At 43.7% G+C, this 27693-nt stretch overlaps 7 non-coding genes and 5 pseudogenes across 7 annotated transcripts; all 12 read left to right on the top strand.

The window, feature by feature from the left end:
* Nucleotides 1-972: 972 nt before the first annotated feature.
* On the top strand, nucleotides 973-1163 carry LOC141228038 (U2 spliceosomal RNA). The gene has a single exon (XR_012294965.1). It is a non-coding gene; the product is annotated as a U2 spliceosomal RNA (small nuclear RNA).
* A 1115-nt stretch (nucleotides 1164-2278) lies between these two features.
* On the top strand, nucleotides 2279-2469 carry LOC141228037 (U2 spliceosomal RNA). The gene has a single exon (XR_012294964.1). It is a non-coding gene; the product is annotated as a U2 spliceosomal RNA (small nuclear RNA).
* A 1115-nt stretch (nucleotides 2470-3584) lies between these two features.
* Nucleotides 3585-3775, top strand: LOC141228207 (U2 spliceosomal RNA). Its single transcript, XR_012295126.1, has one exon. It is a non-coding gene; the product is annotated as a U2 spliceosomal RNA (small nuclear RNA).
* Nucleotides 3776-9845: 6070 nt separating this feature from the next.
* LOC141228448 (U2 spliceosomal RNA) lies at nucleotides 9846-10046 on the top strand (annotated as a pseudogene).
* A 6231-nt stretch (nucleotides 10047-16277) lies between these two features.
* On the top strand, nucleotides 16278-16453 carry LOC141228377 (U2 spliceosomal RNA; annotated as a pseudogene).
* A 1115-nt stretch (nucleotides 16454-17568) lies between these two features.
* Nucleotides 17569-17759, top strand: LOC141228036 (U2 spliceosomal RNA). Its single transcript, XR_012294963.1, has one exon. It is a non-coding gene; the product is annotated as a U2 spliceosomal RNA (small nuclear RNA).
* A 1115-nt stretch (nucleotides 17760-18874) lies between these two features.
* LOC141228035 (U2 spliceosomal RNA) lies at nucleotides 18875-19065 on the top strand. Its single transcript, XR_012294962.1, has one exon. It is a non-coding gene; the product is annotated as a U2 spliceosomal RNA (small nuclear RNA).
* Nucleotides 19066-20180: 1115 nt separating this feature from the next.
* On the top strand, nucleotides 20181-20371 carry LOC141228189 (U2 spliceosomal RNA). Its single transcript, XR_012295109.1, has one exon. It is a non-coding gene; the product is annotated as a U2 spliceosomal RNA (small nuclear RNA).
* A 1106-nt stretch (nucleotides 20372-21477) lies between these two features.
* On the top strand, nucleotides 21478-21569 carry LOC141228525 (U2 spliceosomal RNA; annotated as a pseudogene).
* Nucleotides 21570-22378: 809 nt separating this feature from the next.
* Nucleotides 22379-22558, top strand: LOC141228451 (U2 spliceosomal RNA; annotated as a pseudogene).
* Nucleotides 22559-25531: 2973 nt separating this feature from the next.
* LOC141228454 (U2 spliceosomal RNA) lies at nucleotides 25532-25704 on the top strand (annotated as a pseudogene).
* Nucleotides 25705-26819: 1115 nt separating this feature from the next.
* On the top strand, nucleotides 26820-27010 carry LOC141228034 (U2 spliceosomal RNA). The gene has a single exon (XR_012294961.1). It is a non-coding gene; the product is annotated as a U2 spliceosomal RNA (small nuclear RNA).
* The last annotated feature ends 683 nt before the right edge of the window (nucleotides 27011-27693 follow it).

Below are 27693 nucleotides of genomic sequence, written 5' to 3'. Positions count from 1 at the left end.
AGATTACAAGCTCATTTTGGTTCAACTTCAGCAACTGTGCATTGCATTGCCATGTAATGTGATGCAATGCTATCTTTCTAGCTCTCCCTTTTTACTTCCTTTTGGATAAACAGACATATTAGGCAAGCATTTTGGAGCTTTCACCTAAATAACTACAGGTGGTGAGATAAGCTGCACAATATAATTGACCTTTCAGTATATTGTTGCACACACACCATCTATTTAGCAAATGCCCTTGTTATCAACAGCAGCCTTTTAAACTCACCTGAGCTAACAGGTATGTGCGCTGGTTAATCTGCTGCGCTTAAAATTTCTTTTTTGGTTTGCTACAATGCCTTTTCTGAAACGTTGTCTCCTTCTGCTGGAACACTGACTTCTTTCATTTAATGCCTGCAGACTATAAAAGAGAACCCAACCCAAAAAGTTTGGTTGATTAGTCTGTGGCATTCTGTTAAACTGTTGCTTATGGCGGTCTCTGTGAGCTTCTCAGCGACATTCAGCCAGCCAGGTATCCTGCCTGCAGTAGATGGAATGTGGCAATGGAACGCTGGCTGCGCGTGTCATAATAGGCTCTGAGCCTTTATATACCTGTGCACAGCAGCAGCCACCTTCAGTCTGCTGCTGGACAGCCAGCAGCAGCAGCAGCAGGAGAGGTATGTAATCAGGAGCCCTCCTGCTAAGGGTAGACAGCTGCTCGTTCCACCCCACCCCCCGCCTTAATTGGTTCTCCTCCCTTCCAACGGTGTTGAGGCGGGTGGGAACAGCAGGGGGTGAAGGTGCTGTGTTTAAAGAGGTGGAGTTATGCAGATCTAAAACGCGTGGATTGCAGCAGCAGCAAGCCGAAAAGTGCAGGCATGTAAGGGATCTAGAGGTTGACAACATGTCTTCTTAACGGGAGTCCAGGAGCTCATCTCCACAAATGGACTTTTCAGGATCCTTGGGTGGCTCCGTAGTTTGAAACCAATTCTGGTTATCGCTTCTCGGCCTTTTGGCTAAGATCAAGTGTAGTATCTGTTCTTATCAGTTTAATATCTGATACGTCCCCTATCTGGGGACCATATATTAAATGGATTTTTAGAACAGGGAGATGGAAAAAGAGCTTGCTCTGTCCACTCCACGCATTGACCTGGTATTGCAGTATCTCCAGGACCGGTGCACCCCTTCTTTAATGCAGTTTCTAAAATCAGAAAGAATTGAATTCAATGTTTTTTGTTCATTTTGCTTGTTTGTCGGATTTTGGGATGGACTCTTTGGCTTTGCTTTTCTTCTCCTCATTGGATTTTTCATGTTCAAAGTTGCAGAAGCCAGATTACAAGCTCATTTTGGTTCAACTTCAGCAACTGTGCATTGCATTGCCATGTAATGTGATGCAATGCTATCTTTCTAGCTCTCCCTTTTTACTTCCTTTTGGATAAACAGACATATTAGGCAAGCATTTTGGAGCTTTCACCTAAATAACTACAGGTGGTGAGATAAGCTGCACAATATAATTGACCTTTCAGTATATTGTTGCACACACACCATCTATTTAGCAAATGCCCTTGTTATCAACAGCAGCCTTTTAAACTCACCTGAGCTAACAGGTATGTGCGCTGGTTACTCTGCTGCGCTTAAAATTTCTTTTTTGGTTTGCTACAATGCCTTTTCTGAAACGTTGTCTCCTTCTGCTGGAACACTGACTTCTTTCATTTAATGCCTGCAGACTATAAAAGAGAACCCAACCCAAAAAGTTTGGTTGATTAGTCTGTGGCATTCTGTTAAACTGTTGCTTATGGCGGTCTCTGTGAGCTTCTCAGCGACATTCAGCCAGCCAGGTATCCTGCCTGCAGTAGATGGAATGTGGCAATGGAACGCTGGCTGCGCGTGTCATAATAGGCTCTGAGCCTTTATATACCTGTGCACAGCAGCAGCCACCTTCAGTCTGCTGCTGGACAGCCAGCAGCAGCAGCAGCAGGAGAGGTATGTAATCAGGAGCCCTCCTGCTAAGGGTAGACAGCTGCTCGTTCCACCCCACCCCCCGCCTTAATTGGTTCTCCTCCCTTCCAACGGTGTTGAGGCGGGTGGGAACAGCAGGGGGTGAAGGTGCTGTGTTTAAAGAGGTGGAGTTATGCAGATCTAAAACGCGTGGATTGCAGCAGCAGCAAGCCGAAAAGTGCAGGCATGTAAGGGATCTAGAGGTTGACAACATGTCTTCTTAACGGGAGTCCAGGAGCTCATCTCCACAAATGGACTTTTCAGGATCCTTGGGTGGCTCCGTAGTTTGAAACCAATTCTGGTTATCGCTTCTCGGCCTTTTGGCTAAGATCAAGTGTAGTATCTGTTCTTATCAGTTTAATATCTGATACGTCCCCTATCTGGGGACCATATATTAAATGGATTTTTAGAACAGGGAGATGGAAAAAGAGCTTGCTCTGTCCACTCCACGCATTGACCTGGTATTGCAGTATCTCCAGGACCGGTGCACCCCTTCTTTAATGCAGTTTCTAAAATCAGAAAGAATTGAATTCAATGTTTTTTGTTCATTTTGCTTGTTTGTCGGATTTTGGGATGGACTCTTTGGCTTTGCTTTTCTTCTCCTCATTGGATTTTTCATGTTCAAAGTTGCAGAAGCCAGATTACAAGCTCATTTTGGTTCAACTTCAGCAACTGTGCATTGCATTGCCATGTAATGTGATGCAATGCTATCTTTCTAGCTCTCCCTTTTTACTTCCTTTTGGATAAACAGACATATTAGGCAAGCATTTTGGAGCTTTCACCTAAATAACTACAGGTGGTGAGATAAGCTGCACAATATAATTGACCTTTCAGTATATTGTTGCACACACACCATCTATTTAGCAAATGCCCTTGTTATCAACAGCAGCCTTTTAAACTCACCTGAGCTAACAGGTATGTGCGCTGGTTACTCTGCTGCGCTTAAAATTTCTTTTTTGGTTTGCTACAATGCCTTTTCTGAAACGTTGTCTCCTTCTGCTGGAACACTGACTTCTTTCATTTAATGCCTGCAGACTATAAAAGAGAACCCAACCCAAAAAGTTTGGTTGATTAGTCTGTGGCATTCTGTTAAACTGTTGCTTATGGCGGTCTCTGTGAGCTTCTCAGCGACATTCAGCCAGCCAGGTATCCTGCCTGCAGTAGATGGAATGTGGCAATGGAACGCTGGCTGCGCGTGTCATAATAGGCTCTGAGCCTTTATATACCTGTGCACAGCAGCAGCCACCTTCAGTCTGCTGCTGGACAGCCAGCAGCAGCAGCAGCAGGAGAGGTATGTAATCAGGAGCCCTCCTGCTAAGGGTAGACAGCTGCTCGTTCCACCCCACCCCCCGCCTTAATTGGTTCTCCTCCCTTCCAACGGTGTTGAGGCGGGTGGGAACAGCAGGGGGTGAAGGTGCTGTGTTTAAAGAGGTGGAGTTATGCAGATCTAAAACGCGTGGATTGCAGCAGCAGCAAGCCGAAAAGTGCAGGCATGTAAGGGATCTAGAGGTTGACAACATGTCTTCTTAACGGGAGTCCAGGAGCTAATCTCCACAAATGGACTTTTCAGGATCCTTGGGTGGCTCCGTAGTTTGAAACCAATTCTGGTTATCGCTTCTCGGCCTTTTGGCTAAGATCAAGTGTAGTATCTGTTCTTATCAGTTTAATATCTGATACGTCCCCTATCTGGGGACCATATATTAAATGGATTTTTAGAACAGGGAGATGGAAAAAGAGCTTGCTCTGTCCACTCCACGCATTGACCTGGTATTGCAGTATCTCCAGGACTGGTGCACCCCTTCTGTAATGCAGTTTCTAAAATCAGAAAGAATTGAATTCAATGTTTTTTGTTCATTTTGCTTGTTTGTCGGATTTTGGGATGGACTCTTTGGCTTTGCTTTTCTTCTCCTCATTGGATTTTTCATGTTCAAAGTTGCAGAAGCCAGATTACAAGCTCATTTTGGTTCAACTTCAGCAACTGTGCATTGCATTGCCATGTAATGTGATGCAATGCTATCTTTCTAGCTCTCCCTTTTTACTTCCTTTTGGATAAACAGACATATTAGGCAAGCATTTTGGAGCTTTCACCTAAATAACTACAGGTGGTGAGATAAGCTGCACAATATAATTGACCTTTCAGTATATTGTTGCACACACACCATCTATTTAGCAAATGCCCTTGTTATCAACAGCAGCCTTTTAAACTCACCTGAGCTAACAGGTATGTGCGCTGGTTACTCTGCTGCGCTTAAAATTTCTTTTTTGGTTTGCTACAATGCCTTTTCTGAAACGTTGTCTCCTTCTGCTGGAACACTGACTTCTTTCATTTAATGCCTGCAGACTATAAAAGAGAACCCAACCCAAAAAGTTTGGTTGATTAGTCTGTGGCATTCTGTTAAACTGTTGCTTATGGCGGTCTCTGTGAGCTTCTCAGCGACATTCAGCCAGCCAGGTATCCTGCCTGCAGTAGATGGAATGTGGCAATGGAACGCTGGCTGCGCGTGTCATAATAGGCTCTGAGCCTTTATATACCTGTGCACAGCAGCAGCCACCTTCAGTCTGCTGCTGGACAGCCAGCAGCAGCAGCAGCAGGAGAGGTATGTAATCAGGAGCCCTCCTGCTAAGGGTAGACAGCTGCTCGTTCCACCCCACCCCCCGCCTTAATTGGTTCTCCTCCCTTCCAACGGTGTTGAGGCGGGTGGGAACAGCAGGGGGTGAAGGTGCTGTGTTTAAAGAGGTGGAGTTATGCAGATCTAAAACGCGTGGATTGCAGCAGCAGCAAGCTGAAAAGTGCAGGCATGTAAGGGATCTAGAGGTTGACAACATGTCTTCTTAACGGGAGTCCAGGAGCTCATCTCCACAAATGGACTTTTCAGGATCCTTGGGTGGCTCCGTAGTTTGAAACCAATTCTGGTTATCGCTTCTCGGCCTTTTGGCAAGATCAGTGGTGGTTTTCTGCTGCTGGTGTTGTTTGGAGGGCAGTTGTGACTGGGGTTCCCCCTTGTGGGGCCCTAGTGTGCGATTGAGCGGCGATTGTGTTTATCTGCTGTAAAAATGGTGGAGAAAACACGTGGATTAGAGGACTCGGTCTGTCTGAAGGTGGCTGCAGGTCATGAAGGAGAAATCGGTTTGGACCAAGTTTGCGTTGATGTCTTGAAGAACATTAATGGCTTGAAGGTAACGGATGTATTGGCACTGCAGGATTTTCAGAAACAAGGAATTTATGATATCACTTTTGTTTCTTTGAGTATTTGCCAGAGAGTCTACATGGAGTTGGTACGAATGAAGGAAGAAAAGGAATTGAAATGCCTAGAGTTTATTGCACTGGAACCTCTGTTCCAGCAGACATATAAGTATGTGGTTGTGCACATGTATAACCCTAAAGTTCCGGATGAGACTGTTTCCAATTTTTTAGCTCGGTATTGTAGTGAGGTTAAATTTTTGGGAAGAATGAAGAACAAATACAATTATCTAAATGGCAAGAGGAGATATGTTGTAAAACTGAGACCGGATGATAGAGCTATTGGGGGTGCCAAGAGCATTCCTGGACAGTTTTCTATCGGAGGAGAAAGGGGATTTTGTTTTTATAATGGACAGATGGAATATTGTAGGAAGTGTCATGAGTTTGGACATGTTCAGAAAGATTGTCCAGTGCAAGGTGATGTTTGTAGAGGTTGTGGGAAATCTGGGCATGTTGCAAGTGGTTGCCCAATGAATAAGGTGTGTGATTTGTGTGGACATGCAGATCACCTTGCAAGGAAATGTAGATTGTGGGCTCAGATTCCTAGGTCACAGGTGGACGCTGAAGAGAGGCAGAAGAAGACTCGGCAGGAAAGTGGGGAGGAGGGCGAAGGCTCAGACTCAGAGGGGGAAAGCCAAAAACAAGATGGTGGTAGGGGAAGAGACCATGCGGTGCCCAAGATGGAGGAAAAGGGGCGGAGCCAGAAGAAAGTTGGTTTGAGGGAGGGGCTGGAAGTAATAAACAAAGTAGCTGATGTGCATGGCCCGGGTGATGGGATGGATTTGTCTAATATGGCGGAGTCAGTGAATCCTGTTTTGGGAAGAGATGGGGGTGAGGAAATGGAGGTTTTGGAGGAGGAGGATTCTGATTCGGATGGAACTATAACCCCTCAGCAGCGTGATAGGGTTAACAGTGATTGGAGTGAAAATGAGGAGGAAGATGATGGCAAGGAGGAGAGTTATGCCTCCGTGATTAAAAGAAGTAAGGTGGAGGGGTGTTGGTCTGGGGGGCAGGAAGATCCAGTCTCCCTAAGACCAGGTTATTCTAACAGGGACTCGAGTTCTGAGTCGCCTGATATACGTAGAAAAGTGGGTGGCAGGAGTGGGTTTTCTCCTGGTTCATGATGGATCGGGTATGGTGGAGATTTTTTCCTGTTGTTATGATGGCGTTGTGTGTTGCTTCTCTGAATGTACGAGGGATTGGTTCTGCTTGTAGGAGAGCAGGGATACTGGAGTACATTGAGAGTGTGAATGCAGATATTGTCTGTCTGCAGGAATGTGTAATTAAATCTGCCCCGCATGAGAGTGAGTGGAATAAGGGGCAATCTTTTTGGTCCCCATGCTCAGAAAACAGGAATGAAGGGGTGGGCATTTTACTGTGTAATTCCAGTCTAAAGGTTTTAGAGTTTAAAGTAATCATACCTGGGAGATGTTTGTTTTTATTAGTGGATTTTTTAGGTCAGCGGGTACGGGTTTTTAATGTTTATGCCCCTGCTGATAAACAAGCAAGAGTTGGGTTTTTGGAGTCTCTAAAGTTGTTTTTACCAGGCAGAGACTTCACTATAGTGGCTGGAGATTTTAATTGTGTCAGATCCGCAAAAGATCGTAAGAGCTCTACGGAAGGTAGGACTGATGTTACGTCTAATATTTTAAATCAGATTGTGCAGGATTTACGCTACACGGATGCTGGTCTGATGGTTGGGCCAAGTGATAAGTTCACATACATATCAGACAGTGGACGTAGTGTTTCCCGAATTGACTATGTTTTTATGTCTGAAGGGATTAAGGTGGCCAAGTGCAACCACGTGATGACGACTTTTTCTGACCACAAGATGATAGTGGTAGATCTGTGTATAGCTGAGTCCCTGGCTTTTGGAAAGGGACTCTGGAAGCTGAACGTAAGCCTGCTGGAAGAGGAGAGTGTTAAGGTTGGTTTTAATAAAGTGTTTTTGTCTTGTGTGTCTGAACAGCACCTTTTTAAAGATTTGCTAGAGTGGTGGGACTGGGCTAAGGAGAAATTTGCATGTTATTTTAAAGGGGTGTGTTTTAGGAGAGCGAAAGCCAAAAGGGATCATGATGCTGCTGTTATTTCAAAATTGGAAGTACTCCATAAGTTTAAGAGAGCGGGGATGGAGGTGGATAAAGAGATTGCAGATTTGAAGGACGAACTGAAGAAGATACTTATTGAAAAAGGGAAGACTATTATGTTTAAGGCAAAAATAAAGCACATGGAGGAAAATGAGCAATGTTCGAGATACTTTTTTAAAAAATGTTTTAAACCTAAAGGGGTTTTTAAGTTTGTTTTTTCTCCTGCAGGGGAGGTATCTGGGGATGAGATGATTGGCAGTATTCTTTCCTTTTATGAAACACTCTTCTCTAACGATAGTAGAGCCAGTGATGCGGAAATTAATGATTATTGCAAAGTATTAACTAATAATATTCCTGAGGAGAAAATTGGGTTTTTAAGTGAGGAGGTTGGGAAAGATGAAATTAGACGGGCAGTGGATGGCTTGGCGAAAGGCAAGACGCCAGGCTGTGATGGTCTTCCTGCTGAATTTTATGTTAGATTTTGGGATATTATATGTGTGGAGTTTTCCCGGGTGGTGCAATATGGTTTTACTCATGGGATTTTATCGGTTTCTATGCGTAGGGGGATTGTTACGCTGATTCATAAGAAAGGGGACATGAGGGATATTAAAAATTGGAGGCCCATAACATTGTTAAACAGTGATTACAAAATTATTTCTAAAATTGTGGCTGGTAGACTGGCAGATGTGATAGGTGATATGGTGGGGGAGTATCAGGCATGTGCAGTGCCTGGTAGGAAAATTTCAGATAATTTGCTGCTTCTAAGAGACTTAATTTATCAGGCTAATTTGAATAAGAATGCTCTTTTGTTACAGTCGGTGGACCTGGAGAAAGCCTTTGATAAAATATCACATAGATTTTTGTTCTCTGCTTTAAGTCACCTTGTTGTTCCGGATAAATTATTGATGGTCATTAAGAGTTTTTATTGTGGGGTCAGTAGCCAGATTTTAGTTAATGGGCATGTGAGTTCCAGTTTTAATATTTTATCGGGAGTTAGGCAGGGTTGTCCCCTGTCACCAATTCTTTTTATCTGTGTGGTGGAGGCCCTTTTAAAAAGTGTGCAAGTTGACAAGTGTGTGGCTGGTGTTTTTATTCCTGGGGGATCCGGGGGTCCAGTCAAGTCTTTAAGTTATATGGATGATATTGTTTTTACTTGTGGTTCACAGGCGGATCTCAATAGAGTGAATTTGCACGTAAGGATTTTTTGTTGTGTGGCTGGTATGGCGGTGAATTGGGGAAAGTGCCAGCTTTGTAACTTTGGGAGGCAGGTTGAGGTTAACGTGGCAGGAGTGGAGAGTAGGGAGGAAATTGAGGTTCTTGGTGTCATCTTTGAGAAGGAACTGAAAGGGAAAAGCAGCCTGAAGATTCTAGAAGACAAAATGGATCAGAAGTTGAACTTTTGGAAACTAAGGAACCTGTCGCTGAGAGGGAAAGTGCTGGTAATCAAGTCTGTGATTCTCCCGCTTCTGCTGTACACTGCTTTGATTTTCCCACCTGCTGTGCTTTGGACAAAGAGAGTGACAAGGAAACTGTTTGTGTTTTTTTGGGGATCCAAAATGGAGAAACTAAGAAGAGGAATGGTTATGTGTTCTGTGGAAAATGGGGGTTGTGATTTTCCTAACATTGACTTATTTTTAAGAATGCATTATTTTTTGAACATTTATAAATTATCCCAGTGCAATAACAGGACTGCGGACATGTGCAAATATTTAGCAGGACGGCTTTTCCAGAAATGGAGCTGGTGTGAGAAGGATTTAAGAAAACCAGTTTCGTTTGTGATACCGTTTTTTTATGTGGTGCTTAGGTCCTTCTATGATCAAAATGGGATAAGCTCCATGGTTAGACCGGACAAAAAACTGATTGTCTCAGGTATTAAGAAGAAGGAGATGTTATGTGATGTGCCGTTTTGTAATAATGCACAGTCTGGACAGGTGTGGAAGCTTTTTTTCATGCGTGGAATCAGCAACAGACAGAAGGATGTAACCTGGATGGCGTTGCATGGATGCTTGCCAACAAGAGCTTTTTTGAATGACCGGGGGATAAAGGTTCAAGAACTATGTCCTAGGGAAGGTTGCAATAAGGTGGAAACAATACAGCATATTTTTTGGGACTGTTTTTTTGCTAAAAAAGTTTTTACCTTGTTGTCACGTATGTTTGTTGCTTTAGTTGGTTTTCATTGTTTCGATTTTGAAAGGATTTTAATAGGTCAAGATTTTAAGTACTCGCAAAGGAAGCGGGCAAGCTGGATTATTTTTGTCATATATAAAGAGGTTTTATGGGACGTTCGGAATTTGGTGATTTTTAAAAAGATTGTTTTTTCCCCCATGGAATGCAGAAAGATTTTTCTTGCTAGACTGTTTTATGCCTATTTATTGGATAAAAAGAAGTATGGTGAGACAGCAGCAGAGGCACTCTGGAACTTTTCACATTGGACTTCTTACAGTAAGTAACAGTTAATTGCAGGGTTGTGTTTTTTGGGATTTTGTTTTTGTTTTTCCGAATGATGATTTGAGAACCCGTTATGTGAATATGCGCTATGATGCATAAATTAATGTGGGTCTTAATCTGAGGAAAAAAAAAAAAAAAAAAAATCTGTTCTTATCAGTTTAATATCTGATACGTCCCCTATCTGGGGACCATATATTAAATGGATTTTTAGAACAGGGAGATGGAAAAAGAGCTTGCTCTGTCCACTCCACGCATTGACCTGGTATTGCAGTATCTCCAGGACCGGTGCACCCCTTCTTTAATGCAGTTTCTAAAATCAGAAAGAATTGAATTCAATGTTTTTTGTTCATTTTGCTTGTTTGTCGGATTTTGGGATGGACTCTTTGGCTTTGCTTTTCTTCTCCTCATTGGATTTTTCATGTTCAAAGTTGCAGAAGCCAGATTACAAGCTCATTTTGGTTCAACTTCAGCAACTGTGCATTGCATTGCCATGTAATGTGATGCAATGCTATCTTTCTAGCTCTCCCTTTTTACTTCCTTTTGGATAAACAGACATATTAGGCAAGCATTTTGGAGCTTTCACCTAAATAACTACAGGTGGTGAGATAAGCTGCACAATATAATTGACCTTTCAGTATATTGTTGCACACACACCATCTATTTAGCAAATGCCCTTGTTATCAACAGCAGCCTTTTAAACTCACCTGAGCTAACAGGTATGTGCGCTGGTTACTCTGCTGCGCTTAAAATTTCTTTTTTGGTTTGCTACAATGCCTTTTCTGAAACGTTGTCTCCTTCTGCTGGAACACTGACTTCTTTCATTTAATGCCTGCAGACTATAAAAGAGAACCCAACCCAAAAAGTTTGGTTGATTAGTCTGTGGCATTCTGTTAAACTGTTGCTTATGGCGGTCTCTGTGAGCTTCTCAGCGACATTCAGCCAGCCAGGTATCCTGCCTGCAGTAGATGGAATGTGGCAATGGAACGCTGGCTGCGCGTGTCATAATAGGCTCTGAGCCTTTATATACCTGTGCACAGCAGCAGCCACCTTCAGTCTGCTGCTGGACAGCCAGCAGCAGCAGCAGCAGGAGAGGTATGTAATCAGGAGCCCTCCTGCTAAGGGTAGACAGCTGCTCATTCCACCCCACCCCCCGCCTTAATTGGTTCTCCTCCCTTCCAACGGTGTTGAGGCGGGTGGGAACAGCAGGGGGTGAAGGTGCTGTGTTTAAAGAGGTGGAGTTATGCAGATCTAAAATGCGTGGATTGCAGCAGCAGCAAGCCGAAAAGTGCAGGCATGTAAGGGATCTAGAGGTTGACAACATGTCTTCTTAACGGGAGTCCAGGAGCTCATCTCCACAAATGGACTTTTCAGGATCCTTGGGTGGCTCCGTAGTTTGAAACCAATTCTGGTTATCGCTTCTCGGCCTTTTGGCTAAGATACCACATCTTGCCAGAAGGATTCTAAGCCAATCGTGCCCTTGGCCTTGAGGCATCGGCGGTGTAAAAGCCGTCTTAAGCCTCATGCTGCTTTAGGGGGCAGATACGCAAAGAAACCAAGAAGGCGATCGACCCTATCTACCTTTTGAAGATGGCATCAGCAGTAGCGGCCGCAGTGCGCTATGCCAGAGCTGGTGACCTTCGCATCAAGAACTCTTTCAAGATCGAAGTGGACGATGCATCCAAGGAGAAGATGACCTTGAAGTTTTTCGTGAGGAGAGTGCTGCTGGAGATCCTAGGAGTAAAGAGAGAAGACATCCTGGCCCTTCAAGATCGCCCCGGTTCCTTCACTTTGACTCTGGAGTCGGAGTATGCGTGCCAGAACCTCTTCCGCCAGATTCACCTGCACCTTTCAGATGAGGATCTTAAAGGACTCACCTTTGTCATCCTTTACTCCGGTGGAGAGAAGCCGCTCGTGGTTCAGATGAGCAACCCTCATGTTCCCTTAGTTAATATTATTTGCTTTCTTCAAAACTATTTCCCAGAACTGCGGTATTCCCACAAGGTCATGAATGAGGAAAACCTCTGGACGGGAAAGCATAAATTTTTTGTTAAATTTTGTGAAGATCCAAATGGCATTGGTGGTCAGCGTCATCCTCCGTCAAGTTTCCTGATCGGTAGGGAGCGGGGGCGCCTCTTCTACCCGGACATGCCCCTCTTCTGCCGGAAATGCATGTGTTTCGGTCACACTTATGAGAACTGCAAGGAGGAGGTGGCAATCTGTAAGAAGTGCTACAAGCATGGACATGCCACAATGGACTGTACCAATGAGATGGTGTGCAACATCTGCCGGGTCCCAGGTCACTCCTTCCGGGAGTGTCCTTTGAAGAAAAAGGCGGAAACCTATGCTGAAACGCTGGCAAAGCAACCTGCCCGTGTGCCTCCATCTGCTCCCGGGGGGCAGAGGCAACCCTCTGCTGTTCCTGCTCCTGCGGGTGCGTCTACAGCGCGGGGGCAGTCTTCTAGCTCTCCAGTACCTGCTCCACAGACCAAGCCTGCTAGTACATCAGGTGGTACGTCTGCACCTGCTGCACAGAGGAAGCCAACCAACCCTCCTGCTCCTGCTGCTAAGGGGGGTCCCACCGGTGCTCCTGTATCTACTGTGCGAACACAACCCCCTGTAGGCGGGTCCACAAGCACTTCAGTGCCTGCTGCGCAGGGAAAACCTGCCAGTTCTCCTATTCCTGCTGCGCATAAGCCCACGTCTATGCAGAAACCTCCAGCTGAGAAACCTGTCCGTCCTGAGAGGAGGGAAGCTTCATCTAAGGACTGGGCTGCTGATTCTGATCCGGGTGATATGGTGGTGGAGGGGAGTCCCTCTGCTGAAATCGGGACATTTAGCTCGGAGGAAGAAGCAATGGAGCTGGAAACTCGTAGGAAAAGGAAAACAGATGATAGGTCTGATGAGAATGTGGCCAGGGAGACTTCCAAGAAGTGTCCATTAAAACCAAGTCTTCTGCAATACAAGCCAATGGCTCCCGCTGCCCCTCCTGAGGAGCCAAGGCCTTCAGACCCTATAAACATTTCTTTTTCGGACTCAGAAGTGCAGAGCCCGTTAACATCGGTGGGCTTTATGTCTGATTCTGACAGTAGTGTGACCTGAACTATCCTATCATGACCTCATCAATTAAAGTAGCCTCGCTCAATGTGAGGAGTATAAGGGGCTCTACAAGAAGGGCTGCTTTGTTTTCCTACCTGTCAACAGTGGACTGTGATGTCTTTTGTTTGCAAGAATGTAACATTGACTTTGATATGAATTATGCAGATTTAAGAAAAGATTGGCCTCATGGGCCCTCTATCTGGTCCGGAGATAATGAAAATCGTTCCTCTGGCATTGGAGTGCTGTTTAGGTCGCATGACTTTAAAATCAACTCTTTTGTGGACATTTCTTCTGGACGTGCTCTTTTCTTAAATATTAGTTTTAAAGGTGTGGACTTTAGACTTTTGAACATTTATGCTTCTCCGGTGAAGGAAGAGAGACATCAGTTGTTTGAAGATGTGCAATATTACCTACCTGGTTCATCGCCTCTGATGTTCTGTGGGGATTTCAATTGTGTCTTGCCTGGTGAAGGGAGAAGCGGGAGTTCCACCGTTCCTAAAAAAGACAAAACAGAGAAACAACTAAAGGATTTGTTAACTGATTTTTTTCTTAGAGACTCCTGGAAAGAGATCCGTAGTAATGATCCCGGTTATACTTGGGAGAACTCTTCTTCTAAATCTCGTATTGATTTTATTTTCATGTCCCAATATGTGAATGTCAAATCTGTTGTCTTAATCCCAAACATTTTTTCAGATCATAAGATGTTGCTATCAGAGTTAGAATTACCTGGGCTTGTCAAGGCAAGAGGAGTTTGGAGGCTAAATACAACATTGTTACAAGATCCTAAGGTAAGAACAGATTTTAAAGCGTTTTTTAATTATTTAAGAACAAAACAACAAAAATTTTTAACTCTGCTAGAATGGTGGGAATACAGCAAGATGAAGATAAAAAGTTTTTTTATCAAGGTCAGCATAGCCAATGCAAGAGAAAAGTCCGCTTGGCATAAAAGGCTTATTACTAAATTGCAGACCTGTTATCAACTAAGAGATGTGGGACTTGAAATGGACGATTTAATTGAAGCAACAAAAAAAGAAATTAAAAAGAGTATAGAGTCGAAGGGTAAGGAAATAATTTATAACTCAAAAATTGAAGTGATGGAGAAAAATGAAAAGTGCTCAAGATTTTTTTTTAAAAAAGTAGTTGCTGCTAAGGAAATGATAACAGAATTAGAGGGTGAAACTACAACTGAAGGTATGCTCAACCAAGCTCACCAGTTTTATCAGCAGCTTTTTAATGAGAAAACTATAGACCAGTCTTTTACTGAAGATGCCCTTAATTCATTAAAAAATAGTCTGAGCCGCGAAGACCAAGAATTGTTATGCACTGAAGTCACCTTGTCGGAAGTAGATGCTGCTATCAAAAGTTTTTCCTATGGGAAAACCCCTGGTTCTGACGGTTTGCCTGTTGAATTTTATCGTGAATTTTGGAATTTTTTAAAACCCGACTTGTTTTTAGTAATCAAAGAAGCTTTTAAGTGTGATATCCTGCCTATATCTTGGAGAAGTGGTCTGGTCTCCCTGATTTTTAAAAAAGGAGCCAAATCCCATCTGGCAAACTGGAGACCAATCACACTGTTGAATGTTGATTACAAGTTGATGTCCAAAATTTTAGTGAACCGTTTTAAAAAAGTTTTATCCAAAGTTATTTATGAAGACCAGGTATGTGGGGTGCCAGGAAGAGGAGTTGCGGAGCATCTCAATACCATCCGCGATGTCATATGGTACCAGCAATCCAGGAAGCAAGACTTAGCAATTTTATCGTTGGATTTTCAAAAGGCTTTTGATCGTGTCTCTCATTGTTTTTTATGGTTGGTTTTAAAAAAAATGGGCTTCCCTGAAATTTTTATCAAGCAAGTGGCACTTTTATATAAGAACTCTTTTAGTAAAATTTTAATCAATGGATTTTTGTCTAATGAAGTGTTTTTGCATTCAGGTGTGAAGCAAGGCTGCCCTTTGTCCCCAGTGCTATTTATATGTGCAATAGAGCCTCTTTTATCTATGCTACGAGAGGATAAAGTGATTAAAGGTGTCCCTATCCCTGGAGGACATGGAAGAGATGTGAAGGTAATGGGCTACATGGATGATATTACTATTTTTTGTTCATCACCTGCCGCTCTCAGGAGAGCTATAAGAACGACCAATTTTTTTTGTGAAGCCTCAGGTTTTAAGTTAAACATTGAGAAATGTGATTGTTTTGTCCGTGGCAATTGGGCGGATGTGTCCATCCCTGATCTCCCGATGCAGTCAGAGAAGATTAAAATTCTGGGCGTGATTTTTGATCGACAGAATGATGGAATGAAGAGCTGGGATGGAGTAAGGGACAAAATACAAAAGAAGATTGACTTTTGGAAATTAAGAAAATTAACAATCGAAGGTAAAGTTTTAATTATTAAGGCCCTTCTGCTTCCTGTCATGTTATATCTCAGTTATGTTTATCCCCCAAGTGACCTTACAGCGAGAAGATTACAGAGAATGCTGTTTGAATTTGTGTGGAACTCTAAGTTCGAAAAGGTGAAGAGAGAAACAATGTACAAGATGCACCACCTTGGTGGTAAGGATGTTCCCAACGTCAAACTGTTTTTATACTCCAAGTTTTTTAGCCTCTGTTTTAAATATATGTTTGCTTCAAGCCCTTGGGCACATTTTTTAAGATATGCAGCTGGCCACATTTTTAGGAGGCGAAAGTGGATATCCATTTCTTTAACAAGCCCAGTGTTGTTATCACCTCCACAACAATATGCCATCCTGGAGAAAGTTATCAGATTATATGGCCTAGATTCTTTTGAGATGGAGACATTGAAGAATGCAAGGAAGCTGCTGCAGCAATTAAAAAAGAAAGAAACTTTGACGCCCATAAGCCATTATTCATATAGCAGAGTCACTAAAATATGGAATTTAACAAATGCACCTTACCTGATGAATCAACATAAAGACTTAGCTTGGATGATTGTGCAGGAATGTTTACCGACTCGTGATTTCCAGTATAAAAGAAGACTTAGCACTATACAAACCTGCCCGAGGCATCAGTGCAATAATGATGAGACTACTATGCACCTTATTTGGAATTGTGATTTTGCACAGCAAGTGTGGAAAGACTGTGGTGAGCTTTTAAAATTTTTATCTGGTCTTAATTTTTTAAGCCATGAAGTGGTTTTATATGGGATTTTACCAAACATGACGAAAGAAAAAGAGAGAGTTTTATGGTGCACTTTGAGTTGTGTTAAAAGTGCTCTATGGAAGACCAGAAACATATTGTTGTTTAAAAGAGACTATATAGAAGTCAAGGATTGTATAAGACTGGCATTAAGTGAAATTTATATGTACTACCTAATGGATATGAAGAAGCTTGGAAAGAAAAGAGCCCTGAGTATATGGAACTATCACCTATGGAAGATGTTATTTTAAAGCTCTGAAGAAAAGATAAAGACTACGATATTTTAAATATAAACGCAAAATCTGTTCTTATCAGTTTAATATCTGATACGTCCCCTATCTGGGGACCATATATTAAATGGATTTTTAGAACAGGGAGATGGAAAAAGAGCTTGCTCTGTCCACTCCACGCATTGACCTGGTATTGCAGTATCTCCAGGACCGGTGCACCCCTTCTTTAATGCAGTTTCTAAAATCAGAAAGAATTGAATTCAATGTTTTTTGTTCATTTTGCTTGTTTGTCGGATTTTGGGATGGACTCTTTGGCTTTGCTTTTCTTCTCCTCATTGGATTTTTCATGTTCAAAGTTGCAGAAGCCAGATTACAAGCTCATTTTGGTTCAACTTCAGCAACTGTGCATTGCATTGCCATGTAATGTGATGCAATGCTATCTTTCTAGCTCTCCCTTTTTACTTCCTTTTGGATAAACAGACATATTAGGCAAGCATTTTGGAGCTTTCACCTAAATAACTACAGGTGGTGAGATAAGCTGCACAATATAATTGACCTTTCAGTATATTGTTGCACACACACCATCTATTTAGCAAATGCCCTTGTTATCAACAGCAGCCTTTTAAACTCACCTGAGCTAACAGGTATGTGCGCTGGTTACTCTGCTGCGCTTAAAATTTCTTTTTTGGTTTGCTACAATGCCTTTTCTGAAACGTTGTCTCCTTCTGCTGGAACACTGACTTCTTTCATTTAATGCCTGCAGACTATAAAAGAGAACCCAACCCAAAAAGTTTGGTTGATTAGTCTGTGGCATTCTGTTAAACTGTTGCTTATGGCGGTCTCTGTGAGCTTCTCAGCGACATTCAGCCAGCCAGGTATCCTGCCTGCAGTAGATGGAATGTGGCAATGGAACGCTGGCTGCGCGTGTCATAATAGGCTCTGAGCCTTTATATACCTGTGCACAGCAGCAGCCACCTTCAGTCTGCTGCTGGACAGCCAGCAGCAGCAGCAGCAGGAGAGGTATGTAATCAGGAGCCCTCCTGCTAAGGGTAGACAGCTGCTCGTTCCACCCCACCCCCCGCCTTAATTGGTTCTCCTCCCTTCCAACGGTGTTGAGGCGGGTGGGAACAGCAGGGGGTGAAGGTGCTGTGTTTAAAGAGGTGGAGTTATGCAGATCTAAAACGCGTGGATTGCAGCAGCAGCAAGCCGAAAAGTGCAGGCATGTAAGGGATCTAGAGGTTGACAACATGTCTTCTTAACGGGAGGCCAGGAGCTCATCTCCACAAATGGACTTTTCAGGATCCTTGGGTGGCTCCGTAGTTTGAAACCAATTCTGGTTATCGCTTCTCGGCCTTTTGGCTAAGATCAAGTGTAGTATCTGTTCTTATCAGTTTAATATCTGATACGTCCCCTATCTGGGGACCATATATTAAATGGATTTTTAGAACAGGGAGATGGAAAAAGAGCTTGCTCTGTCCACTCCACGCATTGACCTGGTATTGCAGTATCTCCAGGACCGGTGCACCCCTTCTTTAATGCAGTTTCTAAAATCAGAAAGAATTGAATTCAATGTTTTTTGTTCATTTTGCTTGTTTGTCGGATTTTGGGATGGACTCTTTGGCTTTGCTTTTCTTCTCCTCATTGGATTTTTCATGTTCAAAGTTGCAGAAGCCAGATTACAAGCTCATTTTGGTTCAACTTCAGCAACTGTGCATTGCATTGCCATGTAATGTGATGCAATGCTATCTTTCTAGCTCTCCCTTTTTACTTCCTTTTGGATAAACAGACATATTAGGCAAGCATTTTGGAGCTTTCACCTAAATAACTACAGGTGGTGAGATAAGCTGCACAATATAATTGACCTTTCAGTATATTGTTGCACACACACCATCTATTTAGCAAATGCCCTTGTTATCAACAGCAGCCTTTTAAACTCACCTGAGCTAACAGGTATGTGCGCTGGTTACTCTGCTGCGCTTAAAATTTCTTTTTTGGTTTGCTACAATGCCTTTTCTGAAACGTTGTCTCCTTCTGCTGGAACACTGACTTCTTTCATTTAATGCCTGCAGACTATAAAAGAGAACCCAACCCAAAAAGTTTGGTTGATTAGTCTGTGGCATTCTGTTAAACTGTTGCTTATGGCGGTCTCTGTGAGCTTCTCAGCGACATTCAGCCAGCCAGGTATCCTGCCTGCATTAGATGGAATGTGGCAATGGAACGCTGGCTGCGCGTGTCATAATAGGCTCTGAGCCTTTATATACCTGTGCACAGCAGCAGCCACCTTCAGTCTGCTGCTGGACAGCCAGCAGCAGCAGCAGCAGGAGAGGTATGTAATCAGGAGCCCTCCTGCTAAGGGTAGACAGCTTCTCGTTCCACCCCACCCCCCGCCTTAATTGGTTCTCCTCCCTTCCAACGGTGTTGAGGCGGGTGGGAACAGCAGGGGGTGAAGGTGCTGTGTTTAAAGAGGTGGAGTTATGCAGATCTAAAACGCGTGGATTGCAGCAGCAGCAAGCCGAAAAGTGCAGGCATGTAAGGGATCTAGAGGTTGACAACATGTCTTCTTAACGGGAGTCCAGGAGCTCATCTCCACAAATGGACTTTTCAGGATCCTTGGGTGGCTCCGTAGTTTGAAACCAATTCTGGTTATCGCTTCTCGGCCTTTTGGCTAAGATCAAGTGTAGTATCTGTTCTTATCAGTTTAATATCTGATACGTCCCCTATCTGGGGACCATATATTAAATGGATTTTTAGAACAGGGAGATGGAAAAAGAGCTTGCTCTGTCCACTCCACGCATTGACCTGGTATTGCAGTATCTCCAGGACCGGTGCACCCCTTCTTTAATGCAGTTTCTAAAATCAGAAAGAATTGAATTCAATGTTTTTTGTTCATTTTGCTTGTTTGTCGGATTTTGGGATGGACTCTTTGGCTTTGCTTTTCTTCTCCTCATTGGATTTTTCATGTTCAAAGTTGCAGAAGCCAGATTACAAGCTCATTTTGGTTCAACTTCAGCAACTGTGCATTGCATTGCCATGTAATGTGATGCAATGCTATCTTTCTAGCTCTCCCTTTTTACTTCCTTTTGGATAAACAGACATATTAGGCAAGCATTTTGGAGCTTTCACCTAAATAACTACAGGTGGTGAGATAAGCTGCACAATATAATTGACCTTTCAGTATATTGTTGCACACACACCATCTATTTAGCAAATGCCCTTGTTATCAACAGCAGCCTTTTAAACTCACCTGAGCTAACAGGTATGTGCGCTGGTTACTCTGCTGCGCTTAAAATTTCTTTTTTGGTTTGCTACAATGCCTTTTCTGAAACGTTGTCTCCTTCTGCTGGAACACTGACTTCTTTCATTTAATGCCTGCAGACTATAAAAGAGAACCCAACCCAAAAAGTTTGGTTGATTAGTCTGTGGCATTCTGTTAAACTGTTGCTTATGGCTGTCTCTGTGAGCTTCTCAGCGACATTCAGCCAGCCAGGTATCCTGCCTGCAGTAGATGGAATGTGGCAATGGAACGCTGGCTGCGCGTGTCATAATAGGCTCTGAGCCTTTATATACCTGTGCACAGCAGCAGCCACCTTCAGTCTGCTGCTGGACAGCCAGCAGCAGCAGCAGCAGGAGAGGTATGTAATCAGGAGCCCTCCTGCTAAGGGTAGACAGCTGCTCGTTCCACCACACCCCCCGCCTTAATTGGTTCTCCTCCCTTACAACGGTGTTGAGGCGGGTGGGAACAGCAGGGGGTGAAGGTGCTGTGTTTAAAGAGGTGGAGTTATGCAGATCTAAAACGCGTGGATTGCAGCAGCAGCAAGCCGAAAAGTGCAGGCATGTAAGGGATCTAGAGGTTGACAACATGTCTTCTTAACGGGAGTCCAGGAGCTCATCTCCACAAATGGACTTTTCAGGATCCTTGGGTGGCTCCGTAGTTTGAAACCAATTCTGGTTATCGCTTCTCGGCCTTTTGGCTAAGATCAAGTGTAGTATCTGTTCTTATCAGTTTAATATCTGATACGTCCCCTATCTGGGGACCATTTATTAAATGGATTTTTAGAACAGGGAGATGGAAAAAGAGCTTGCTCTGTCCACTCCACGCATTGACCTGGTATTGCAGTATCTCCAGGACCGGTGCACCCCTTCTTTAATGCAGTTTCTAAAATCAGAAAGAATTGAATTCAATGTTTTTTGTTCATTTTGCTTGTTTGTCGGATTTTGGGATGGACTCTTTGGCTTTGCTTTTCTTCTCCTCATTGGATTTTTCATGTTCAAAGTTGCAGAAGCCAGATTACAAGCTCATTTTGGTTCAACTTCAGCAACTGTGCATTGCATTGCCATGTAATGTGATGCAATGCTATCTTTCTAGCTCTCCCTTTTTACTTCCTTTTGGATAAACAGACATATTAGGCAAGCATTTTGGAGCTTTCACCTAAATAACTACAGTTGGTGAGATAAGCTGCACAATATAATTGACCTTTCAGTATATTGTTGCACACACACCATCTATTTAGCAAATGCCCTTGTTATCAACAGCAGCCTTTTAAACTCACCTGAGCTAACAGGTATGTGCGCTGGTTACTCTGCTGCGCTTAAAATTTCTTTTTTGGTTTGCTACAATGCCTTTTCTGAAACGTTGTCTCCTTCTGCTGGAACATTGACTTCTTTCATTTAATGCCTGCAGACTATAAAAGAGAACCCAACCCAAAAAGTTTGGTTGATTAGTCTGTGGCATTCTGTTAAACTGTTGCTTATGGCGGTCTCTGTGAGCTTCTCAGCGACATTCAGCCAGCCAGGTATCCTGCCTGCAGTAGATGGAATGTGGCAATGGAACGCTGGCTGCGCGTGTCATAATAGGCTCTGAGCCTTTATATACCTGTGCACAGCAGCAGCCACCTTCAGTCTGCTGCTGGACAGCCAGCAGCAGCAGCAGCAGGAGAGGTATGTAATCAGGAGCCCTCCTGCTAAGGGTAGACAGCTGCTCGTTCCACCCCACCCCCCGCCTTAATTGGTTCTCCTCCCTTCCAACGGTGTTGAGGCGGGTGGGAACAGCAGGGGGTGAAGGTGCTGTGTTTAAAGAGGTGGAGTTATGCAGATCTAAAACGCGTGGATTGCAGCAGCAGCAAGCCGAAAAGTGCAGGCATGTAAGGGATCTAGAGGTTGACAACATGTCTTCTTAACGGGAGTCCAGGAGCTCATCTCCACAAATGGACTTTTCAGGATCCTTGGGTGGCTCCGTAGTTTGAAACCTATCGCTTCTCGGCCTTTTGGCTAAGATCAAGTGTAGTATCTTTCGAAAAGGCGGTTTTGGATGTTGGCCGCCCTAGTAGATTGATACATTATGCACACTGGGGTTTAGGCGCTTGTTAGTACGCCAGGTGGCTAATATAGTCATCTGGTGGAAAGCATGGCCCCCCAGGATCGACGCCATTGGGCCGGGGAAGATCGAAAGCCCGAAGTGTGAAGTGCCCCAGGAGTGGTGACCCTGGGGTGCCTTAACTCACTGGGATTGGGAACCCCACTTGAGTTTATGGCACATTTGCACAAGCACTTCAAATTTTCTTTCTTCGCACACACCCTTATTCCGGGCCTTCTGGCCTTAGGATGGGGAATTTTTCAATTCCCGGTCGAAGGTCCGGGCAGTATTATACTGTGAAACCTTCACTATTTATTTAATTTCTTTGTCACTGTGTGTCCACTTATTCACGTGTGTCACGTCCTACTAGGATTTTGTCGGGATGCGGTTCCCTTACGGGTTCCTCTCTTGGCAGGTCTAGGGGGGGAGTGTGTGGCCATCAGGTTCCGCTCCCCCCTGAACCCCCCTGGCTCTCCTCTTTCGGGAGGAGAGCGTTGTTGGCTCCCCTCTTTCGGGAGGGGAGCACAGTCTTTGGCTCCCAGTGCCTTGCTCGGGTGAGAACTCGGGCAGGTGCTGGTGGTAAGATTGGGTCGCCTCTGGCTTCGGCTGGAGGTGGCTTTTTGTCCCTGTTCCTCGCTGTGGCCTTTTGGCTCGGAGGGACGGGGAATGGTTTGGGGGACCCTTCTCCTTTTGGAGAGGGTTTCATGAAGACCAGCATCCTAGTGCACTTTTTTTGTGGCACTTGTCACTTTTTTAAGCGCACTCGGGTTTTGTACACGAATTCGGGCTTTCGCCAAAAGAATTTAAAAAAAAAAAAAAAAAATCTGTTCTTATCAGTTTAATATCTGATACGTCCCCTATCTGGGGACCATATATTAAATGGATTTTTAGAACAGGGAGATGGAAAAAGAGCTTGCTCTGTCCACTCCACACATTGACCTGGTATTGCAGTATCTCCAGGACCGGTGCACCCCTTCTTTAATGCAGTTTCTAAAATCAGAAAGAATTGAATTCAATGTTTTTTGTTCATTTTGCTTGTTTGTCGGATTTTGGGATGGACTCTTTGGCTTTGCTTTTCTTCTCCTCATTGGATTTTTCATGTTCAAAGTTGCAGAAGCCAGATTACAAGCTCATTTTGGTTCAACTTCAGCAACTGTGCATTGCATTGCCATGTAATGTGATGCAATGCTATCTTTCTAGCTCTCCCTTTTTACTTCCTTTTGGATAAACAGACATATTAGGCAAGCATTTTGGAGCTTTCACCTAAATAACTACAGGTGGTGAGATAAGCTGCACAATATAATTGACCTTTCAGTATATTGTTGCACACACACCATCTATTTAGCAAATGCCCTTGTTATCAACAGCAGCCTTTTAAACTCACCTGAGCTAACAGGTATGTGCGCTGGTTACTCTGCTGCGCTTAAAATTTCTTTTTTGGTTTGCTACAATGCCTTTTCTGAAACGTTGTCTCCTTCTGCTGGAACACTGACTTCTTTCATTTAATGCCTGCAGACTATAAAAGAGAACCCAACCCAAAAAGTTTGGTTGATTAGTCTGTGGCATTCTGTTAAACTGTTGCTTATGGCGGTCTCTGTGAGCTTCTCAGCGACATTCAGCCAGCCAGGTATCCTGCCTGCAGTAGATGGAATGTGGCAATGGAACGCTGGCTGCGCGTGTCATAATAGGCTCTGAGCCTTTATATACCTGTGCACAGCAGCAGCCACCTTCAGTCTGCTGCTGGACAGCCAGCAGCAGCAGCAGCAGGAGAGGTATGTAATCAGGAGCCCTCCTGCTAAGGGTAGACAGCTGCTCGTTCCACCCCACCCCCCGCCTTAATTGGTTCTCCTCCCTTCCAACGGTGTTGAGGCGGGTGGGAACAGCAGGGGGTGAAGGTGCTGTGATTAAAGAGGTGGAGTTATGCAGATCTAAAACGCGTGGATTGCAGCAGCAGCAAGCCGAAAAGTGCAGGCATGTAAGGGATCTAGAGGTTGACAACATGTCTTCTTAACGGGAGTCCAGGAGCTCATCTCCACAAATGGACTTTTCAGGATCCTTGGGTGGCTCCGTAGTTTGAAACCAATTCTGGTTATCGCTTCTCGGCCTTTTGGCTAAGATCAAGTGCAGTGATCTACCGGTTGCTGCCTTGGTCTTGGCTGAGAGGTGCCTTGGGTACCCGGCTCCTTGGCCTCGGGGGATCGCTGCATGTAGCAGTGCGGCTTCACCCCCTTGCTGCTTTTGGGGAGCCGGATTAGTCCCGGGGCAACGAGGGGCGATCAGCCTGCCTGCTTTTTTTAAGTAGGCGAGGAGGATTTTTGCCACCTTTTGTGTGAAGATATGGACGGGAGAAGCCCAAATATGCTGACCTGTGAAGAGGTCCCAGTTTTTGCAAGATTGAAGAATGCAGTGCGGTTTATTTTTTTGGATCCAGAGAAGAAGAAGTCTGGCTTGTTTTTTTTGGTAGAGAAGATTTTGTTTGAACTATTGGAAGTTCAAATGGAACAAGTTTTGTCTATGTTGGAGTTCCCGAAGAGAGGGATATATGATGTTATTTTTTGTTCAGAAGATATCTTTTCTGACTTTTGGAAGAGAATGGATCTAGTGAAGGAAGATTCGATACTTGAAGGTGTTTTTTTTGTTTCGCATTTTCCTAGGAAGGAAAGGCTAATAGTAATGAGGATGCATAGTCCTTTCATATTGGAAGAAGAGATCATGACCTTTTTATCCCGGTACTGTGAGAAAGTGAGTTCTGCTGGCAAAATGTTTAACCGATATGGTTTTTGGACCACGAGGTGGAGGTTCCTGGTCAAGTTCAAGGAAAGTTCGGATGGTGTTGTGGTACTCCCACCAAGTAGATTCAAAATCGGGACAGTTAATGGAGATATGTTCTTTACAGGTATGCCGAAGTTTTGTAGGCGTTGTAAACAGTATGGCCATGAAAAGGATTCCTGTACATTACAGTGGTGTGCCAAGTGTGAAGAAGTGGGACATAAGGCAGAGAATTGTGAAAAAAGTAAGAAATGTAATCTATGTGGTGGCAGTGGTCATTTATATGATTGCTGTCCTGTCAATAAAAGGGAGGAGAAGTCAGTTGACAAGGAAGATGGAAAAGAAGAAGAGTCTGAAGCTGCCCCCCATGATGAAACGGAAGAGAACATATCTCAAAAGAAGGAGGAACAAATAAGAGATATAAGAAAAGAAGGTGATCATATGGAAGAAGATACTGAGAGTGATATCACAGACGTTGAGATTGAAAATACTAGCTTGGAAGAAGAAGTGGAGGTGGATAGGGAGTCAGAAGATCAGGAGGAAAGTGAGTCCTCCAGTCAGGATGAAAAGGAAGGTGCTGTAAGTAATATGGAAGAGGAGGAGGAGGGTGAAGAAACTAGTGAAGAAGAAAGAGAGGATGTCGCATGTGAAGCCAGAGAAGAAATTGAAGGAGTTTTGTCATCTGGGAAGGACTCTAGTAAAGCAAAGGATGTTTCAGAAAAAAATATGAGGGAGATGGAGGAGAGACAAGAAGTGTTGAAAATGCTAAAGAGTTGTGAAGGGGGGAGTCAGGCTAGTCTAAGGCGCAAAGTGTGGAATAACATTTATAGCGATATGCATCGTTTTTTTTCAACTTACAGAATACCTCAGTCGTTGGCTAAAGAGGTAGAAGAAGCTTGGGATGGTCGGTTTCTGGATGGAAGGCTTTTGAATGCCTTGGCAGCATATGGCCTGAAGAGAGGAATGTTGCCTTAAATCGTAATGGTAAAGATTGTAATGTTGTGATGTAAAGAATATGGAATAACTGTATTGTGATAATATAAACGTATATATATAAAATAAGATTGGAAAAATGGATATATGACCCACAATGATGGATAACAACCTAATACCATTTGGAAATCATTGCAAAGCATGAAATGGTAAATATGGGACTTGTAATCTGAGTGGAAAAAAAAAAATAAAAATAAAAAAAAAAAATCTGTTCTTATCAGTTTAATATCTGATACGTCCCCTATCTGGGGACCATATATTAAATGGATTTTTAGAACAGGGAGATGGAAAAAGAGCTTGCTCTGTCCACTCCACGCATTGACCTGGTATTGCAGTATCTCCAGGACCGGTGCACCCCTTCTTTAATGCAGTTTCTAAAATCAGAAAGAATTGAATTCAATGTTTTTTGTTCATTTTGCTTGTTTGTCGGATTTTGGGATGGACTCTTTGGCTTTGCTTTTCTTCTCCTCATTGGATTTTTCATGTTCAAAGTTGCAGAAGCCAGATTACAAGCTCATTTTGGTTCAACTTCAGCAACTGTGCATTGCATTGCCATGTAATGTGATGCAATGCTATCTTTCTAGCTCTCCCTTTTTACTTCCTTTTGGATAAACAGACATATTAGGCAAGCATTTTGGAGCTTTCACCTAAATAACTACAGGTGGTGAGATAAGCTGCACAATATAATTGACCTTTCAGTATATTGTTGCACACACACCATCTATTTAGCAAATGCCCTTGTTATCAACAGCAGCCTTTTAAACTCACCTGAGCTAACAGGTATGTGCGCTGGTTACTCTGCTGCGCTTAAAATTTCTTTTTTGGTTTGCTACAATGCCTTTTCTGAAACGTTGTCTCCTTCTGCTGGAACACTGACTTCTTTCATTTAATGCCTGCAGACTATAAAAGAGAACCCAACCCAAAAAGTTTGGTTGATTAGTCTGTGGCATTCTGTTAAACTGTTGCTTATGGCGGTCTCTGTGAGCTTCTCAGCGACATTCAGCCAGCCAGGTATCCTGCCTGCAGTAGATGGAATGTGGCAATGGAACGCTGGCTGCGCGTGTCATAATAGGCTCTGAGCCTTTATATACCTGTGCACAGCAGCAGCCACCTTCAGTCTGCTGCTGGACAGCCAGCAGCAGCAGCAGCAGGAGAGGTATGTGATCAGGAGCCCTCCTGCTAAGGGTAGACAGCTGCTCGTTCCACCCCACCCCCCGCCTTAATTGGTTCTCCTCCCTTCCAACGGTGTTGAGGCGGGTGGGAACAGCAGGGGGTGAAGGTGCTGTGTTTAAAGAGGTGGAGTTATGCAGATCTAAAACGCGTGGATTGCAGCAGCAGCAAGCCGAAAAGTGCAGGCATGTAAGGGATCTAGAGGTTGACAACATGTCTTCTTAACGGGAGTCCAGGAGCTCATCTCCACAAATGGACTTTTCAGGATCCTTGGGTGGCTCCGTAGTTTGAAACCAATTCTGGTTATCGCTTCTCGGCCTTTTGGCTAAGATCAAGTGTAGTATCTGTTCTTATCAGTTTAATATCTGATACGTCCCCTATCTGGGGACCATATATTAAATGGATTTTTAGAACAGGGAGATGGAAAAAGAGCTTGCTCTGTCCACTCCACGCATTGACCTGGTATTGCAGTATCTCCAGGACCGGTGCACCCCTTCTTTAATGCAGTTTCTAAAATCAGAAAGAATTGAATTCAATGTTTTTTGTTCATTTTGCTTGTTTGTCGGATTTTGGGATGGACTCTTTGGCTTTGCTTTTCTTCTCCTCATTGGATTTTTCATGTTCAAAGTTGCAGAAGCCAGATTACAAGCTCATTTTGGTTCAACTTCAGCAACTGTGCATTGCATTGCCATGTAATGTGATGCAATGCTATCTTTCTAGCTCTCCCTTTTTACTTCCTTTTGGATAAACAGACATATTAGGCAAGCATTTTGGAGCTTTCACCTAAATAACTACAGGTGGTGAGATAAGCTGCACAATATAATTGACCTTTCAGTATATTGTTGCACACACACCATCTATTTAGCAAATGCCCTTGTTATCAACAGCAGCCTTTTAAACTCACCTGAGCTAACAGGTATGTGCGCTGGTTACTCTGCTGCGCTTAAAATTTCTTTTTTGGTTTGCTACAATGCCTTTTCTGAAACGTTGTCTCCTTCTGCTGGAACACTGACTTCTTTCATTTAATGCCTGCAGACTATAAAAGAGAACCCAACCCAAAAAGTTTGGTTGATTAGTCTGTGGCATTCTGTTAAACTGTTGCTTATGGCGGTCTCTGTGAGCTTCTCAGCGACATTCAGCCAGCCAGGTATCCTGCCTGCAGTAGATGGAATGTGGCAA

Source organism: Phyllobates terribilis, unplaced genomic scaffold (genome assembly GCF_046119375.1).
Source record: "Phyllobates terribilis strain yellow unplaced genomic scaffold, ASM4611937v1 Scaffold_437__1_contigs__length_1545540, whole genome shotgun sequence".
In the NCBI taxonomy this organism is placed as follows: domain Eukaryota; kingdom Metazoa; phylum Chordata; class Amphibia; order Anura; family Dendrobatidae; genus Phyllobates; species Phyllobates terribilis.
Note: the sequence above shows the minus strand (reverse complement) of the source record. Positions and strands in the feature narration are given on the sequence as shown.